At 53.6% G+C, this 17536-nt stretch overlaps 1 protein-coding gene across 8 annotated transcripts in view; it reads right to left on the bottom strand.

Annotated features, from left to right (window-relative positions):
- Positions 1-15838, bottom strand: part of GTF2IRD1 (GTF2I repeat domain containing 1) — a 71102-nt gene extending 55264 nt beyond the window's left edge. For all 8 annotated transcript variants that reach the window (XR_013184846.1, XM_077188625.1, XM_077188629.1 and 5 more), the window contains exon 1: positions 15684-15838. The gene's annotated coding sequence lies outside the window, so the exon portion shown is untranslated. The remainder of the gene's footprint in view (positions 1-15683) is intronic.
- Positions 15839-17536: the final 1698 nt, after the last annotated feature.

Below are 17536 nucleotides of genomic sequence, written 5' to 3'. Positions count from 1 at the left end.
GGCAGGAGCCATTGGCCTTCTGAGCCCCCAGGGCACTCTGCTGGCTCATGGTCAGTCGCTGGTGACCAGCACCGCCAGGTCCCTTTCTGCCTGGGCACTGTCCAGCCACACCATCCCCAGCCCAGAGCATTGCAGGGAGTGATTGTGGCCAAAATGCAGGGCTGGGCACTTGGATTTATTAAACTGCATCCTATTGGACTCTGCCCATCCCTCCAACCGTTCCAGTCTCTCTGCAGAGCCCTCCTACCTTCCAACAGATCGACACAGGCTCCCAGCTTGGTGTCACCTGCAGATTTACTAATGAAAGACTCAATCCCCTCATCCATGTCGTCAATAAAAACATTGATGAGAGCTGGTCCCAGCACAGAGCCCTGAGGGACACCACTGGTGCCTGGCTGCCAGCTGGATGCAGCACTGCTCACCACCACTCTCTGGGCCCATCCAGCCAGGTCTGAGCCCAGCACAGAGTGCTCCTGTCCCAGCTCTTCCAGGACTGCAAGTGTCAAGCTGCTATCATCTTTTCAAGGTGATACCTTTCTCCAAAGACTGAAAGCAGAGGGCTGGGGGGCAAACACCCTCTGGTGCAGTCTGGGCCACAGTGCTACCTGTACAGTGAGGATGCAAGCACTGTTTTGTGCCTGTCTCCCCACTGAGCCTGTAGCTCTTACCTCGCTGCCTCTCTGGGCTCTCCCAAAACCTCTATCTCCCCTCCCTGTTTCCTTCCAAGTGGGTAGTACAGGGCAGAGCAAGCTCTCATGACCAAACACCTCCTTCCCTGTTTTATTTTACCCACAAATCCCAAGGCACCTGCTGGAAAAGCTCCTCACATACACAGGGGCACTACAACGTTCAGCAGCATTGCTGCCTCGGCTCTGCTTTCCTGGATAATCTGGCACCTGCTGTGGTTTAGTCCCCCTTATAAAAGAAGCAAAGAGCAAACTGGGGCCTCCCACAGGGAAAAGTGTCTACCACAGGAATTTCACTTTCCATCTCCAACCAGGGCATAGCACTCTGCAGCCACCTTGATTTCCTTAAGCCTAGCCTAGGTGCATATCTTAATATAATATAATAAAATTATAGCAGGCTTCTGTCTAGTGCAAAGAGAGATAGAAGAGGATCAAGTGCCCTTCAGAAGCTGTATCTCATCTCCCCCAGGATAAACACTTCCATGGCATGGCAGCTGCAGGGGGATCACTGTGCCTGTGGAGCTCCAGCTTTCAGATCCAGACAAGTTTCCATGCTGCAATCTCACAGCAGGCAGGAGCAGAAGCTCTTGCTTCCAGCAACTGTTTCTTCATTTATTAAAGAAATTTTAAAGAAAAACAAGGCGGAAAAAAGTGTTAATTGGAGCATTCCCACCATAGCAGGGAGGGATGCTGAAAGCACCACGCATGGAAGGCTGGATCCTGCCCCAGCAGCCCCGTGTGAATGGCTGGGGTCAGCGAGGCCAAGATGAGCCTCAGGGTGGCTGCAGGGTGAGCAGAACCACCCAGCCACAGGGACCTGGGTGCCTGCACAGCTCCCAGAGCTGAGCCTCCCTCCCCAAGGGGATGCCCAGCCCCAAAACTCTGCCTGCATCAGGGAGCTCAGCACCCCTTCCCATACAAAAGCCCTCTGCTTGGCGGTTCCTAGAAGGAGAGAGCAGATCCGGCACCTCCAACGCCAGGGCTCAGGTTGCACTTCCCAGAAGCAAGTGGCATGGGGAAGCCAAAATTAGCAGGCTGATAATTCTAGCCCTTGGTACATCCCACTGGTCTGGTTGAAGGTGTCCCTGCCCATGCCGGGGGTGGGGTGGAACTAGATGACCTTTAAGGTCCCTTTCAAACCACATGATTCCATGGATCTAGGAGGATCCCTAGCTCCTGCACCACCATGACTGCTGGTTATTGCAAGAAGATGATGGCAAACCATGCTCAGTGAAAAAAAAATGAGGTGAAATGAACTCAGAAGCCATGGGACAACCTGCAAGGCAGGTCTTGGGATTGCACCAGCCTGGCTTCCCAGCGCTGTACCCCCCTGCACCCCTCCATCAGCACTTGGGCCCCTCCTTGCATGCCTGAGTGGGTGCTGGAGCAGGGGGAAGGCAAGCAGACTGTGCTCCCTGCTCTGGTTCAGCAGTGCACACACTAACACTGGGGTTATTTAAAGCCCAGTTTTAACAGCATTCAGCTACTGGTTGCGTGATCAGGATAAAAAATCGCAATCCTAATTCCTGGCCCCCGGTGCCTATGGCAACTGGTATCCGTCTCCTTGGAAACTAATCTCGTGGTATTTGAACAATGTACCAAGGGCCTTTAATCTCCCAAAGACTGTAAATCTTTATTCTAGCCTGCTCTCTTCCTACCCCAAGAGCCAATATAAAAAGCCTGTTGTTTTCCATGAAATCACTAAGAGCCTAACTTGAATTTTATATTACACAGACACATGCTTTTTGGCTTTTTAAAAATACTTTTTCTCCCCACTAAATTAAGGAAAAATCCCATATATTTGATGCCCCTGGTGTTGCAGCCCTGGCCCCACACCTTGGCAGGAGTTTGCTTTCTCTGAACAGTGCTCAATGCCATATCCTGGCTCTTGCCTCAACTGGCACGTCCACCTTGTCCATCTAACCAGACACTGCTCCAGATTATCATTATCATTATTATTATTATTGTTTTTATTAATTATTATCTAGCAAAAGGCTACTCAAACTGCAAGGCTACTCAAGCAGCACCAACTCATTGCTGGGGACAATGAGCCCACAAGGGCTGGCCAGAGGATGCTCCATCCCAGTCCCCCAAAAGCTGTTGGGCTCCTCATCTTGCTCCTCAGCACTCAACCCCAATGCTTTTTGCTTTTGCAAAGCTGCAGTTGATGGCACCAGCCCCTCCCCAGCTCCCAGACAGTGCTCATCACCCACTTTCTGCTCTGCACAGGCAATTAGTTTGCTCTGCATAAGGTGGTCCCTGACAGAGAGATGCCACATAATCTCATTATGTTTAATTTTATCTCTAGTATTTCTCTCTGGTTACTGGTGTCTCAGCACTGAGTACTCCGTGCTTTGCTAATCCAGGCTGGCTACATAAATAAACTCATTAAAAAAAAATAAAATGGCTTTTTAAAGGAGGATGAAAGGAGGCTCAGAATGGGAGCATCCTATTCCCTGAGTTTCCCATTCCTGTCTGCTCCCCACTCTCTTCCATTTTATTTTATTTTATTTTATTTTTATTTTATTTTATTTTATTTTATTTTATTTTATTTTATTTTATTTTATTTTATTTTATTCTATTTTATGGGATGAGTCACAAAGGTGAGAGCAGGTCCTGGGTCACCCCTAGAGCTGGGAGTATGTGTGCAGAGAGCTATTGCCACCCACAGCCTCAGTGCCTGCCCAGAGCTGGGCACCCCGCACAGGGCAGGTGACTCACACTGGCAGAGGAGCAGCCCTGGGTGAAGCCAAGCATGCCCCCGCCCTGGTGTGACCCGTCGAGTGGGGCAGGTACTGACAGTGCTGCCTGGGAGGTGCAGCCAGCCAGGATCCCCATTTCCTCCCCAGGCAGCCTCTGGCCACGACACCAGCCCCAAACCCTGCCCTTTCCCATGCAAACCCTGCCAAGGCTCAGTGCCACTGCTGCTGTCAGAGCCAAACCCAGGCAGGGACATCACCTTCCATGGGGAGGCAAGACAGGACAGGGAAGCCTCTGGGGATGGCAGGGGGGCTGCCCAGCAACACTGGATCCTGCTTTGCAGCTGGTGGAGCAAGGTGTCCCCACCAGTGTGACCGTCCCCACAGCTCCTGTGGGGACATTTCCCAATGTCCAACACATCTTGGGTGTACACCACAAGATTACCCCCACATTCAAAAAGGCTTGGCTTTTTTTAACACTGAGCCCTGAGTGCCATAAGCCCTGCTGGGCTGATGGCAGCTAGCCAGGGACAGGGACAGATGGATGGGACAGACCCACATACAGAGAGCAGCTGTCCCAGCAACACCTCTGTCCCTGGGGACTCTGAGGAACCAACGTTGGTGCCTTCACCTGGGCAGGACAGCACAGCCTTGGAGGGGTTTGCTGTGCTGCCAGGGCCTCACTGGTGCTCCCAGAGGGATTTGGGCTGCACTGGGGTGGGGAGTGTGCCAGCCTAGGGCAGATGCCGTGGGAGTGGCTCTGATGACAGCCCTGATCCAAGGGCTGGCCCCAGGGAGCCCTGTGAGGATGGCTCCAGGCTGGCCAGGATCTGGCCCCAAAACAAGCCAGGTCCTCTCCCACGTGTTTCTGCTGGGAGTCACGTCGGGACAAGGTGACCTGGCTGTTGATACCTCCTCCTTCCCAGGACTTGTCATCACTCAGGCTCGAGCATGGCAGCTTGGGACAGCATTTCCCTTCCCTGACACCTCAACCCATCCCAGAGCCCCTCTTTCCCAGCAAGAAACTGGCCCAGATCAGCCCTGGTCCCTATAACTCCTGTCTGCCAGTGGGTCAGCTCAGCTCCCTGAACCTGCAGCCCCCAGCCCTGCCCCTGTCCTCTCACACTGCTTTGGAAAGGATTAGCCAGGGAAATCATTGGCAGAGGTGTCCCCCAACACCATGGGGCCAGCAGAGCCCAAGGTCTTGCAGAAACACATGTTCCCTCCTGCTAAATTCCAGCTTAATTCTCATTTCCATTGTGTTATGAAATACATTATCTATTGAAACTAAGTCAACAGTTGTTTGCATTTACGTGTAAACACAGTGAATATTAGGAGCGGGGCCAGCATTATATTTGCATCCAAAATGCTGCCTGCACTGCTCTCTCTCCCTGGCTCTTCTCCATTTTTACAGCTAAAGACACAAGGATGCAGGAGATGGTGAAACCCAAGACCAGAGCAGCCCAAGAAGCAAGAACCCCCTTGTTTTCCTCTCTCTATTTTTATTTTTCTGCAGCAGGAGAAGAAACATCCGCTTAAGCCCCCATACCATCGACATACACACCCCTTCATCTCAGGGCCAAGTTGAAACTGCTTCAAATTCCCAATGACACACATCTCTTATCAGAGCTGCTTTGCATAATGCATAAATATTTATTTGCTTTTAATCCTGCAAAGCAAACCTGCCTTGTGGCACGTTCCCCTTAATCGGCAGCTCTGGCGCCCGACAAAGCGCCAAGAGAAGCAGCGTCCCAAATTCAGAGCCTACTTTAGATGCAGGGGCAGGGAAATAAGCACCCAAGGTCCAGTACCCACCACCTCCTGGGGTGCCCAGGGCAGGACTGGGGTGCCAAAGCAGCCATAAAGCACCTCGGTTCCTTGCCTCCAGGCAAATGAAGAGCTTGGCTCAGGCACCTCATAAATAACAGAAAATAAATATATCTGCATCATGAAACCATGAGAGTGTGTGTGAGAGGTGGCTGGATGCTGACTTAGCTCCTGCATGTGATGCTTCCAGGAGATGTAGCAGGGAGGGTGGGTCTAGGCCCCCAAAAAAGAGATTTTGGGGGCTGAGTAAAGGAAGAGCACCATGGGACAGGGAAGGCAGAGAGCATGTGGCTTATTTTTGGGGTTCATGGCTTATTTTTGGGGTTCACAGCTTAGTTTTTGTACAAGGGCTTGTTGAGTTGAAAAATGGGAACCCTTTGATCATCCATGGGGCAGGCAATGAGGGATTGTACAACCAGAGACCAACTCAGCCTCTCCATCATCCCAGGACATTGCTGAGCACAAACCCAAACCCTGTCAGGACCCACACAGCCTCACATGCCACAAAACTTGTAGGAACCAATAAAAAATGAGAATTTCCAAACATAAATCACCCCAACACCAAAACCCCCTCCTGCTTCAGCCAGAAGTACAGGAAGCAGCACACTCACCCTCATCCATCCCCACCCCACAGCAATCACAATCTGCCTTTGGACCCTTGGGATTGTGAATTCATTCCTCAATCAGCTCCTCTTCAATGGGTGGGAAGTGCAGCAAGGGGGTGAATTCTGTGCTCAGCTCTTCACTGCACATGCAGCCAGAGCAGGTAAACACAGAACTACTCCACAGTGAGCAGGTAAATATATAAATAGAATTTATTTCAGCCACTCTGCCTCATCCTCTGATAACCTGCTGACCCAGACAGAGCCCCAAAACCTGATTCAAAGCAAAATGCTGATTTTGCTCAAGATGGGAAGAAGCACCTTAATCTCTACCCAGGGTCAGTGATTTGGGACTGGGAGGAGAAACCAGCCCAGCCACTCTGAAGAGGCTTTGCCCAGGAGCTGAGTGTCACCTTGCACCTCTCCAGCACCTCCAAGGTGCACTGCTCCATCCCCATGAACACCTTCCCCAGCCCCCATGTCCACTGCCTTGCTACTGAGGACACAAAGCACCCCAAAGTGCAGCAAAATCCTCACTGGGAAGGAAGTTCCTGGGCCTAAATGCCTATCACAGCATCACTGGAAAGGTGGGGTAGTAAAGGGGAGGACAGAAAACCCTCTGGCACACCCACACCCAGAGGGCTGAGAGGAATGGTGTTTGCAGGAAGGGTTTCCATAGGTATCACAATGGCTTTCAGGCAGGGAGCACACACTGGGGTACAGACCCAGCTTGGCACCCCCTGAACAGACCCAGGCACAAACAGTGTTATGGGGAGGAGGAAGAAGAGAGAGACCCCAGCCCCTGTCCTGGCTCACAGACAAGCAATGTTGTATGCACCAGTGGCTGCAGTTTTGGTTTTGGGGAGTGTGGAGCCATGGGGACATGGGGCAGCACAAGCAGACAAGGAGGCCATCAGCAGCACTAGAAGAGAGTCACCCCTCCTGCTGCCCTCCTCACCTGCAGCCCTGACAGGAGAATTTCCCCTTCTGCTCTCCTGGTCTTGCACCTCCACAGTGCCAGCTCAAGCTGCCACCAGGCACCAGCTTCCATGGCCCATGGGGACAATGCCACAGCAAAGTCCATCCAGTCTGGACATGGAAGAGACCCCCACAAGATGCAAAAGCCTCCTTGGATTCTGCAGCATCCACAGCAGCAGCTCCCCAGAGCAGAGACAATTCCACATTATTTTGAATGATCATGTTCAAAATAATAAAGGACGCCTACGTGCTCAGATGCATTGACAGCAACCCAGCACCAGCCCAGGAGTTAAAAATAGCCCTTTGCAGGAGTGCCAGCCCTGACCACAGCACCCCTGGCCCTGTGGGACACACACTCTCTGCTCTGTCCATTGGCATCACCACATCAGCTCCATGGCACACTCAAAGGTCAGCAGGTGTTGAAATATGCATCTTGCTTGCAGGAAAAAAAAAGGAAAAAAAAAATTAACCAAAAGGAGAAAAAAATATATTCAAGGACCCTATGCTGCTTGGGGAGAGAGAAATAAATGAAGATGGGGAGAAAATTTATTGGGGTTCAAGCCCCACGTTGAGCAGGTGATGTTCAGAGAGCACTGAGGTGCAGAGGGGAGCCAAGCATCACCCTTGACAGATGTGGAAACAGAGGAAACATTTGCATTACAGCAGAGGCACTGGAGCTGTCTTTTACCATGGAGAGCCTTGTGCAGGCAGCAGTAGGGCTGGATTTCTGCAGGTGTAATTCCCACAGAGATAAAGACCTTGGTTTCCAACAAGCAGTGGCATTGTACATGAATTACAACAGAAAATGTGGGGAAACAAAGAAGTTTTCAAGAGAGCACATAAGCCTCAGATGGGTGGCATGGGGAAAGCTGGTGGGCAGCTGTGGGAAGAGAGTACCAGTGAGAAATGGGGCTGGTCTCACTCTCCCACCTTCCAAAGGAATAAACCTTTAGACAGTGGGGGGGAAAATGAGCCCACCTAAGCAATAAGTATTTGAGGGGCACAGATGAGTGGATGCAGCAGGACCAGCAAGGAGCCTTGGGAAGGGCACAGGTGGGTGCTGGGTCCATCCCAGAGCCAGGTTTTCACTTTGAGAGCTCATGTGGGACTGGATGCATCAGGCTGATCAGCTCATGACACCAGTCATGCCTGTCTCTCTTAAATGTCTTTTTTCTCCCCTCTCATTTTAAACAAACAAAAAAAACACCACCCCAAAACGGCCTGACACTAATTCTGACAGGTTTAATAAATGTTTAATGTCCTATTAAAGGTCACCACCCACTCACCTCTGCCTGTGGACCTGCAGTAACAGCACTGGGGCATTCTGCTTGGGCTGTGCTGTTTTATAAGGGCAATAATGCCCTGATGCCCAGCCTGGCACTTCCCAAGGAGCTGTGGGGCAGGGCTGGCACTTGCAGTGAGCCCCAGTTAACCCCTCACCTTTGATGGGGCAGGGTGCCCAGAGCAGCTGTGGCAGCCCCAGGATCCCTGGCAGTGTCCAAGGCCAGCTTGGACAGGGCTGGGAGCAGCCTGGGACAGTGGAAGGTGTCCCTGCCGTGGCAGGGGACTGGAACAAGATGATCTTTAATGTTCCTTCCAACCCAAGCCATTCTATGGTTCCATGATTCAAGATCCTGGATGAACTTCATCTGAGGGCATGGAGGTAAACACATTTTGGGGGGCAAAAATACCAAACTCTAGCTCAGGGTAAAATGCTGTAATTTCACTTAAAGGGTTTCTGGGCATTTTTCCCCAGGAAGACAAGATGAAATTACAGCCCAGCAATTCCTCTAAAGGGTGCAGAACAATTTATTTCCAGTGATCCTCTTCTAATGAAGCCAATTTTTAACCTTGTCAGAAGGTGCATGCAGGCTCGGGGCACTGGTGCAGCTCCCTTCCCCCCACGCCTGCCTTTCCCAGGATGAAAACCTCCAACCTAAACCCCAACCAGGATGTTTATTTAAGACCCAAACCCCAAAGGCATTTTAAACAAGCAAAGTTCCTCACATATTTTGCTGACCAAGTGCAATCCTTCATGCCAGTGATTGCAAGTTTGCACCCAGGGGTTTGTGGGGGTCCCTGCTGCCACCAGGATGGTGCCCCACTGCTCAGGTGGGAGCAAGGATGATTCTGTGGGACCCAGGGACCTGGTGGCATCTTGTGGTGTCCTCAGAGCATTCCAACACATCTGGGTCTCCACAGCTCAGCTATGTGGTGGCCCAGTTTGTGGGAAGCTGGCCAATGACCCCACCATCACCCCAACAGCCTCACTACACTCCAGTGGGAATTGGTCCTCACCAGTTGGAAAGGCTCAACAGCTCATGTGCCAGCTGATTAAGAGGGAGGAAGCCATGAGAAAAAGTCCCTTCTCTATCCATACCAGCCACTCGTGTTTCTCCTAGGACACATCTGACACCAGCCAGCAGGAAGTAGCAGGGGAGCAGCCGTACAGCAGGCAGCTCCCACTGCTCCCTGCAGCAGCTCTTCAGCAGATGGTGGCTCATAACATCATTATGTTTACCTAACAAGATTGCTTTATTGTAGCCCTCCAACAATAAAGCCAGAGCATCTCAAAGCAGTGGCCAACGCCTGGGCTTTGACAATCTTGGTGCCAAAAAAATATATATGTAATTTTAGATCTTTATATAAATCATGATTTTAGAGGTCACAGTAATACACTGATTTTTTTTCCCCCCATACTAAAACAGATGTGACTCACATGCAAGCAAAAAGACATACAATTCAATGCTTTAAATTCTTTTAAGTGCTGGGGTGGGGAGTTGCTGTAGCAATTTGGGTAATGCCACGGGCACACAGAGCTCAACCCCCAATCTACCCAGAGCAGGACGCCAGGGACAGCGTTCCTCCTCCTGGCAAGGACTGTCATTCCCTGTCTGCACAGCAAACAGGGGCCCAGCCTTCTAAATAATAATGCAATACAAATAATAAAAGATAATTCCCACATATTTAATCATTACCAGAGCTCTGGGAAGAAATGATAATCAGGCCCCTACTAATTAGGGAGACATAATCCTGCCTTTCCTACAGGTTTTTCCATCCCTGTCTCCTACCCTGCAGTGAAACAAGAAGAAATCCAGCCCAGTGGGAAGGAGTGCAGCTTTGGTGGAAGCCTCAAACAGATCCCAAAGCACAGCCACAGTGGGCACAGCCCCATCCTACCAATGCCAAATTCCCCATCCCACTGGACTCAGTATCCACCCTACCACAAATGTAACCCATCCTTTATGGTACCTCCTGTGACTGTCCAAGCAGCAGCATCCATCCAGGAAAATCCCTCCCCTTGCCACCAGTGTCCCTCTGGGATCTCAGCCCTGCAGCAGGACCTGCAGCTTGTCCCAAGCCTCACCCAGAGGTTTCCAGCATCCTGCAGCACTCAGTGGCAGTGGGCAGGCAGGGAGGGCAGTGCTGGCACTGGTGCCACGGTGCCACCGAGGGCCTGGCACTGAGCCCTTATGAAGTGCACAGGGTTAATGGCTGGCATGAGGATTGCTGCTAATTAGCAGCAGGGCTGGGTTTGTCCCTTTCATCTGTGCATCCTGTCAGCGTGGGAGTTCTGCCCACCTCCAGGGAGCCACCTCCAGCTCGGTGCAATGGTCAGAGATGTCTCCACTGCCCAGGGCCAGTCCTCTGGTGCTACCAGGCTGGAGCCCAGCAGCAAATGAGCAGCCAGTGCCTCAAGGCAAGGTCACCTCTCACAGGTACTGAGTAGTAGGTGGCTTCCCAGGCAGGAGGCAGCCACACAGACACAGCTGGAGCCAAAGACACAATGTGATCTCTGCCAAAACCTGGGCACAGAGATGCACTCATCCCATTAAAGGTGGGTGAAGCAACTTCCAGCACAGCAACCAGACAAAACCATGGAGATCTTTCTCACCCACTGGGGTGTTTTGTTTCCAGTGTCATCTTGCTCTGGAAAACTCCCACTCTGTAAGTTTTCCCTAAGCCAGACCAACTGCCTCTGTGTTCTTCCAAACAACAGTTACCTGTTGAAAAACTTTGAAGGTTTTTAGCAAGGGAGAAGGAAGCCAAGGGCTCCTAGAGAGCCACACCATGGGCACAACCCATGGCAGGGACCCCATGTACCCATCCTGCTTCATCCAGGGATTTGAACTGGGACTGAAAAGTGCTGCTGCCCATCAAGGCCCAGGCTCCATGTTCTTCTCTCAGAAGCACATAAATCTGTGCAATCTCATCCATTGCAGGGGGAGGTTTCTCCTGGAGGAGAAACCAAGCCAAGCAGGACACACAACCCTGGCAGCGACCAGCATCCACACATATCACCAAAAGGTGCAAGAAATTATCCAAAAATTAAAAATGCTTAAAAACATCCTGCCCAGCAGTTTTCTTCCCAGCCATCTGCAGTGGGATCTACACCTCAAAGCACCCCCTGGGCTCCCAGGTTTTAACTGGGGGCTGTGGGAACAGATCAACAGCAGCTCTGTGGTGCCCACCACGAGCCTTTGCAGCCAGCTGTTCCCACCTACCTGGATGGCCCAGGGGCACTGCCAGTGCCCAGCACACCCCACAGGGGATGTCACCCATGGCCAGGAGGCATCTGGGCTTGTCTCTTCCATCTCCTGGGGCAGAAGTCCCAGGCATGCCACCCTCATGTGAGGGCTCTACATGGCACATTTCCAGGACCCATCCTGGGTCCACACCAACCTACCCACTGGCACTTGCTCTGTTTAATGTCAGAGATGTAAAGAAAATGAAGATGGACATCTCAGCCCTCACATGAGAGGTGGAGATTGGCTCTGAGGAGGGACACGCTGGCAAAGGACGCTGACATCCACGTGGCTGTGCAGCAGCAGAGTCATGCTCCTCACTGGTCCCCACTCATTCCACCCAGATTCATTAATTACCTTTTTAAACCAGCTAGACCAGCACAGAGCAGAGACCAGACAACGTGAAGCCAGAAAACTCCCACAGAAGCTGTTTGCATGGACAAATGTAAATACTGTTCAGCACAGTCTGCTCCTGAGGAGGGGTCCATGTGCCCAGGGCTTTTCTGCACAGCATCTCACCTCAAGGGATGCTTTCCTTTGCTCCCACAGCAAGGAGAGCCTTGCTGTGCTCTGGGTAAGCTCCTAAGGTGGTGTTTGGCAGCAGCTCCTGGACCAGGATGGGACATGAGGTGTTCCCACGTGCCCCAGCTGATTTGGGGGGGGTCTCTGGCAGAAAGATCCCAGCCCAGCCAACTGCTCCACCATTCTTGGGATTGAAGCAAATTTAACCAAGAGAGCAACACCAAGAAATGAAGCATCAAAACAGCAAGCCAGAAATCCCCATGACCACAATTCCTAAAGCCCACCTGGGGCCACTGCAGTTTCCTGCAGCTCTTGACTGCTTTTTAAAGACAACATTTCAAGAAATGCAAACTGAACATGCTCTGTGAAGGGACAGGGCTGCCACAGGGCAGAGCAAAGCCCTGGGAAGCTTCACTCCAGTGTGCAAAGAGCTGCCACTTTCTCTGCAAACCTCCAGCTGGGCTCTCTCTCTACCCCAGCCCCACTGCTCTGGCCACAATCCAGATGGACACCAGACCCCTTCCCCATAGCTTCCAGCTGGGCTCTTCCCAATGAATGAGCCAATAAACACATATTTAGCTCATGGATAGCTATCTGCATCTCGGGAGGGGCTCCCAGAAGGTCCTTTCCTGTCCTCAAGAAAGTCTCTGGTGGTGGCAAACCTCTGCTCCTCCCTCAAAGCCCTGTAGAAGTTTTGTCATTACCAGCAAGGTGTTAACACAGCCACACACGTGGCTGGAGGAGCAAAGCCAAGAACAATAACACAGCCCCTCACCTGCCCATCATGCCCCTGCCCCAAACCATCACTCACCCCTTGCACCTCAGCCCAGTCATCCTGGAGCAGCAGGATCCATTCACACATTTTCTTCCATGACAAACCACCACCACCTCCACTCACCACAGGCATCTGCAAATGGGTGCTGGCAGCACACACAGAATAACCGTGCCCAACACCACTGCCCAAGATGGGGACAGCCAGCAGCAAGGCCAGGGGTCAGCCCTGCAGCCAACATCCAGCTGGAGTCCCTGTGCATTCCTCCAGCCTGGCTGCTGGGGTGCTGCTGACAAAATTCCTGAAGGAAGTCCAGGGCATTGATAATTGCCAAAAAACATCTGAGCTATTTCCTGTGGGAGAAGCAGATGGGAATCCCCCATTAACTCCAGTAGCCAGAGGTTGTGTTTTGGCCTGGGACTTTGGGGGTTTGGTATTCTCCTTCCTATAAGCATCACTCCAGTTATATGTGATGCACACCATGTAGGACAGCCAGACCTGTACCCTCTGTGCTGACCCCAAAGCCCACCTTTCTTGTCACCTCCTGCCCCATGCAAGGTTCTTGTGAAAGGAAGGGCTGGGCTGGCAGTGTGGGCACTGTGTCTCACCCAGGCAGATAGAGCCAGGTTGCTAAACGTGTCCTTGAGCAGCTTCCTGCTCATCTGCCCCAGCTTCTCATTAGCAAACCTGAACGAGCAGCGACAGCACCAGCAGCTCCTCCAGAGATGGGAAAGCCCTCTCAGGAGGGACAGCAGGAGCAGGCAGCAGCACCAGAGCAAATCCCTGGCATCATTCATTCCTCAGCTTCTGCAAGCACCACGTGAGGGCAGCTGCCTGATCCCTTCTCCTGTCCACAGAGTGCCAATACATCCCTGGCAGGTGCCACCCCAGAAATGTGGCTTTGAGAGGCCGTGCCAGCCTGGAGAGCCAGGGTGCATGGGAACCAGTGGCACAGCCCCAAAGCAGGGCACCCTGTCCCTCAGTGGCCACCAGTGGCCACAGGGACTCTGGCTCTGCAAGGCTAAAGGGAGAAGAGCAGGGGACCCACGGGTGTTGATAAAACTACACTGCCCTGACAGGCAGCTGCTGACACTGCTTCAGTGGCAGCACGTGCTGCTGTGCCAGGGCTTGCTGCTCTGCCTCAGGGGCTGCAGCAGAGCCACTGGGACACAGCCTTCAGCACCCTCAGCTGCCAGCAGGGTCGGGTCTCATCCTGGTGGTCCCCATTTTGCTGCAGCAGTTTCCACAGAAGGGGATTCTGTGGGCTCAGATGGGCAATGACCAGCTTAATGGGTCTGGGTGCATTGTGGGGGCCTCTGGAGAATTAAAGGCTCTCACATCCACAAGATTATTGCCCAGCTACAGCACTTCCAAGAGCTCCTTCAGTGGGAGCAGCACGAAGAGCAGACACCCCGAAGCTCCCGTCATGCAAGGCCACCACTGATGTCCCCAGGTGTTCCAATGTCCACAGGTTCACACTGACAGGGGGCAGGTGTGGCAGCAGGCTGGGTGACCAACCTCAAAGTGCCCATAGCAGCCAGTCCCATGGCTCTGCCACAGTGCTCAGTGTCACCATCACCTCCCGAAGTGCCCTCGCCTGGCTGTGCCCAGAGCCCACCACAAACAGCCAGGATTACCTGCACAGCACCGCCGGGTCCAAGGCTCACTCCTGCACAAGGCACATTAATAGGATCACTCCAATTTACAGCTTATCCCAGATAAACCCACTGCCAGCCCCACACCCTGCAAGGACAAGGGCACCTGCTCCTCAGGGAGCAACTTTCTCCCTATCACAGTCATCCCTCGGCACCAAAAATCCTCCACTCACCCTGTAGAGGATGCCTGTTCCTTCAGGCCACGGGCCACGGTGCCCAGGCCAGTGACCAGTCCAGCTGCAGCCCCAAGCACTCCACCAGCTCAGCACCGTGTTTCTATTTCCAGCAGCACTGCTGCCAATCCCCACACCAGCACAGAGGAGGCAAGCTCCAGCAGAGCCCTGCTTCCAGCTCCCCTTCCTGCCTGGCACCGTCCAACACAGCCAGGGCAGGTGGTGGTCACAGAAACGCCTTCAGGATGTGGGCCACCCCTGAGGGCCAGCCTGACATGCCCTATCCCACCCCCAGCTCTACTGCTCCCTGCACCCCCTCTGCAGCACCATCACCCCCAGCTCCTCATGCCCCCCCAGCCTTACTGCTTCCTGGAATCCCTTCACAGCCCCATGGATCCCACCAGCCCCAGGGCCCATCATCACCCCCAGCATTCCCCCCACCAGCTGCAATGAGCTCAACACCCCATCAGCTCTAATATCCCCAGCATCTCCAAGCCCTACAGATCTTCAATATCCTTCCCAACCCAAATAATATCCAGAACCCCTGCCAAGCTCTATTGCCCTGCAGCATCCCCCAACACCATGAGCTCCCAGTATTTCTATTGCCCCCCTGAACTCTCCCACACTGATGAGCCTGGCATTCCTCCCCCAGCATCCCTCCAGCCTCAATAATCTCAGCATCCCCTGCAGCAACCCCAACATCTCCCGTGCCTTGATGCCACACTGCACCCCCATAGCCCTATCAGCCCCCACCAGCCCTAATGAATCCCCCAACCCTCAGCCTTAAAGAGCCCAGCATGCCCCCCCACCCTACTGCCCCCCCAACCCCGCAGCCCTCTCATCTCCCCAGCAACCCTAGTGCCCACTGACATCCCCCGTGCCCTGATGTCGCTCAGCAGCCCTGCAGCCATATCCCCCCTCCAGCAGTCCCGCTGCCCCTCTGCATCTCCCAGCGCTCACCCCTACCTAATGTCCTGCGCTGCATCCTCAGCACCACCCTCCCCCCGGCTCCCTAATGCACACCTCCAGCCCCAACACTCCCAAGCACCCCCCGAATCCTGCTGCCCCCTGCATCCCTCAGCCCTATCCCCCAGCCCCAGCGCTCCCCCAGCCTCCAGATCCCCCTGCCCCATCGCACCCCGCACCCGCAGTGCCCCCCGCCGCTGCTCCCCCCCCAGGGCCGTGACTGGGGGTGGAGAGGGGACCCGTCAAGAGCGGAGGGGAGGCCAAAACTTTTCCTTACCGCGGGCGGTTGGGGCGCGGCGCCGCTGCCTCCCCCGGCGAGGCTGCGCGGGAGCGGCGGGAGCGGCGGGAGCGGCGGGGGCGGGCGGGCGGGGGCCGGGATGGAGCCGCCTCCCGCCGCCTCCCGCCGCTTCCCGGGCGGAGCCGGTACAACCCGACAGGGGCCTAAAGGAATGAAAAGAAGCCGAGAGGGGGGTGTTGTTTTTTTTTTTGGGTTTTTTTTTTTCCTCTCCCCCCCCCTCCCCGCACACCCCAAATCGGGCAGGGAGAGCAGTTCTTTGTTCTGTAATCCCAGTAAAAGTGCCAGCCATTCGCCCCGCCGCTAATCCCAACCCCGCGCAACGGCCGCATCCATTGGCTGCCCTTTACACACGGGATTAACCAGCCCGAAAGCGGGGAGGGGGGGCTGGTGAAGGCCGGGGGAGCTCTGGAAGTCCTTGCACGCCGCGCCGGGGACGCGCCGAGACCGTACCGGGCCACGCGGGCGCGTCCCCGGCGCGACCCCGGCGCGGCCCCGGCTCTGGGGTGCCGTGGGTGCGTGTCGCCACCTGTTGGTGTTGGCACGGCTGGGTTTGACCCGGTGTCGTGTGGATTATTGGCACCTCTTGGCACGGCTTGATCTGTCGGGACATGGCATGGTGTAGAGTCATAGCATCGCACCGTGGTTGGGGTTGGAAGGGACCTCAAAGATCATCTTGTTGCAAGCTCCCACACCTTCCAGTGTCCCAGGTTGTTCCACGTCCCATCCAGCCTGGCCTTGAACACTTCTAGGGATGGGGCAGGCACAGCTGCTCTGGGCAACCTGAGCCAGGAAGAAATTCTTCCCTGCCCTCTGGCAGTGTGAAGCCATTCCCCTTTGTCCTTTATCTCAAGCCCTTGTTCAAAATCCCTCTCCAGCTCTCATGGAGCCCCTTTAGGCACTGCAAGGGTCTCTAAGTTCTCCAGGATCTCCCCAGAGCCTTCTCTTCTCCAGGCTGAACAACCCCAGCTCTTCAGCTTGTCTTCATTAGCAGAGGTGCTCCAGAGGCAGAGCACAGCTCAGCTCAGCCTGGCCCAGTTCAGCTCAGCCTGGCCCAGTTCAGCCCAGTTCAGCACAGCCTGGCCCTGCACAGCTCAGTTCAGCTCAGCCTGGCCCTGCACAGCATAGCTTGGCATGGGCAAAGGAACCCACCAGGAGTGAGTGATGCTTCTCTGAGTTCCTTGCTGCATGTTGGCGAATGGCAAATTAAAATGAATGAAAAACTACTAAAAATAACTTGACACCATTTTAACCTCTGAAGGTTTAGAAGTACTGACACTTTTCCCTGGAAGTATGTGTTAGGCAGCTGCTCCATTATCTGCCCTCTCCAGGGCCATGGGGAGAAGAAAACATTTTAAAAGGAAACACTCTTTTTCCAGTTTCTGGAGGAGCATAGGGGTTTTTTTTCTGGAAGGTTTTTTTCTGTGCTGTTGAGCAATATGGAAGCACCCAGCACCTCATGTGTCACTCTCCATGTCATCAAGTCTCAAACTCATTGCACTGGTAGCCATAGCCACAGAGGCCCAGCAAATCCCAGTAGGTTTCCAGTAGGAATGCTCAGGGCAAGACAGGTCCCACTGGGATGGTCAGAGCTGGTCCCTAATTCATACCTATGGTGCCTGGGACCATGAGTGTGAGAACACACTAGCTGACAAATTAAACGACAGATCTTACTGTGAAGAAAGAAATCAGGGCATCTTTTGGCTAATTAACTTTAAGCCAGCACCTCACCAGAAAAACAACCACCCAGCAAAATTAATTTAACTGGGTCACCAAGAACAGTATGTGGGAGCTGCCTGCACAGAACAGGCAGATTTCCATGTCCTGCTTTTGCT

Source organism: Agelaius phoeniceus, chromosome 20 (genome assembly GCF_051311805.1).
Source record: "Agelaius phoeniceus isolate bAgePho1 chromosome 20, bAgePho1.hap1, whole genome shotgun sequence".
In the NCBI taxonomy this organism is placed as follows: domain Eukaryota; kingdom Metazoa; phylum Chordata; class Aves; order Passeriformes; family Icteridae; genus Agelaius; species Agelaius phoeniceus.
Note: the sequence above shows the minus strand (reverse complement) of the source record. Positions and strands in the feature narration are given on the sequence as shown.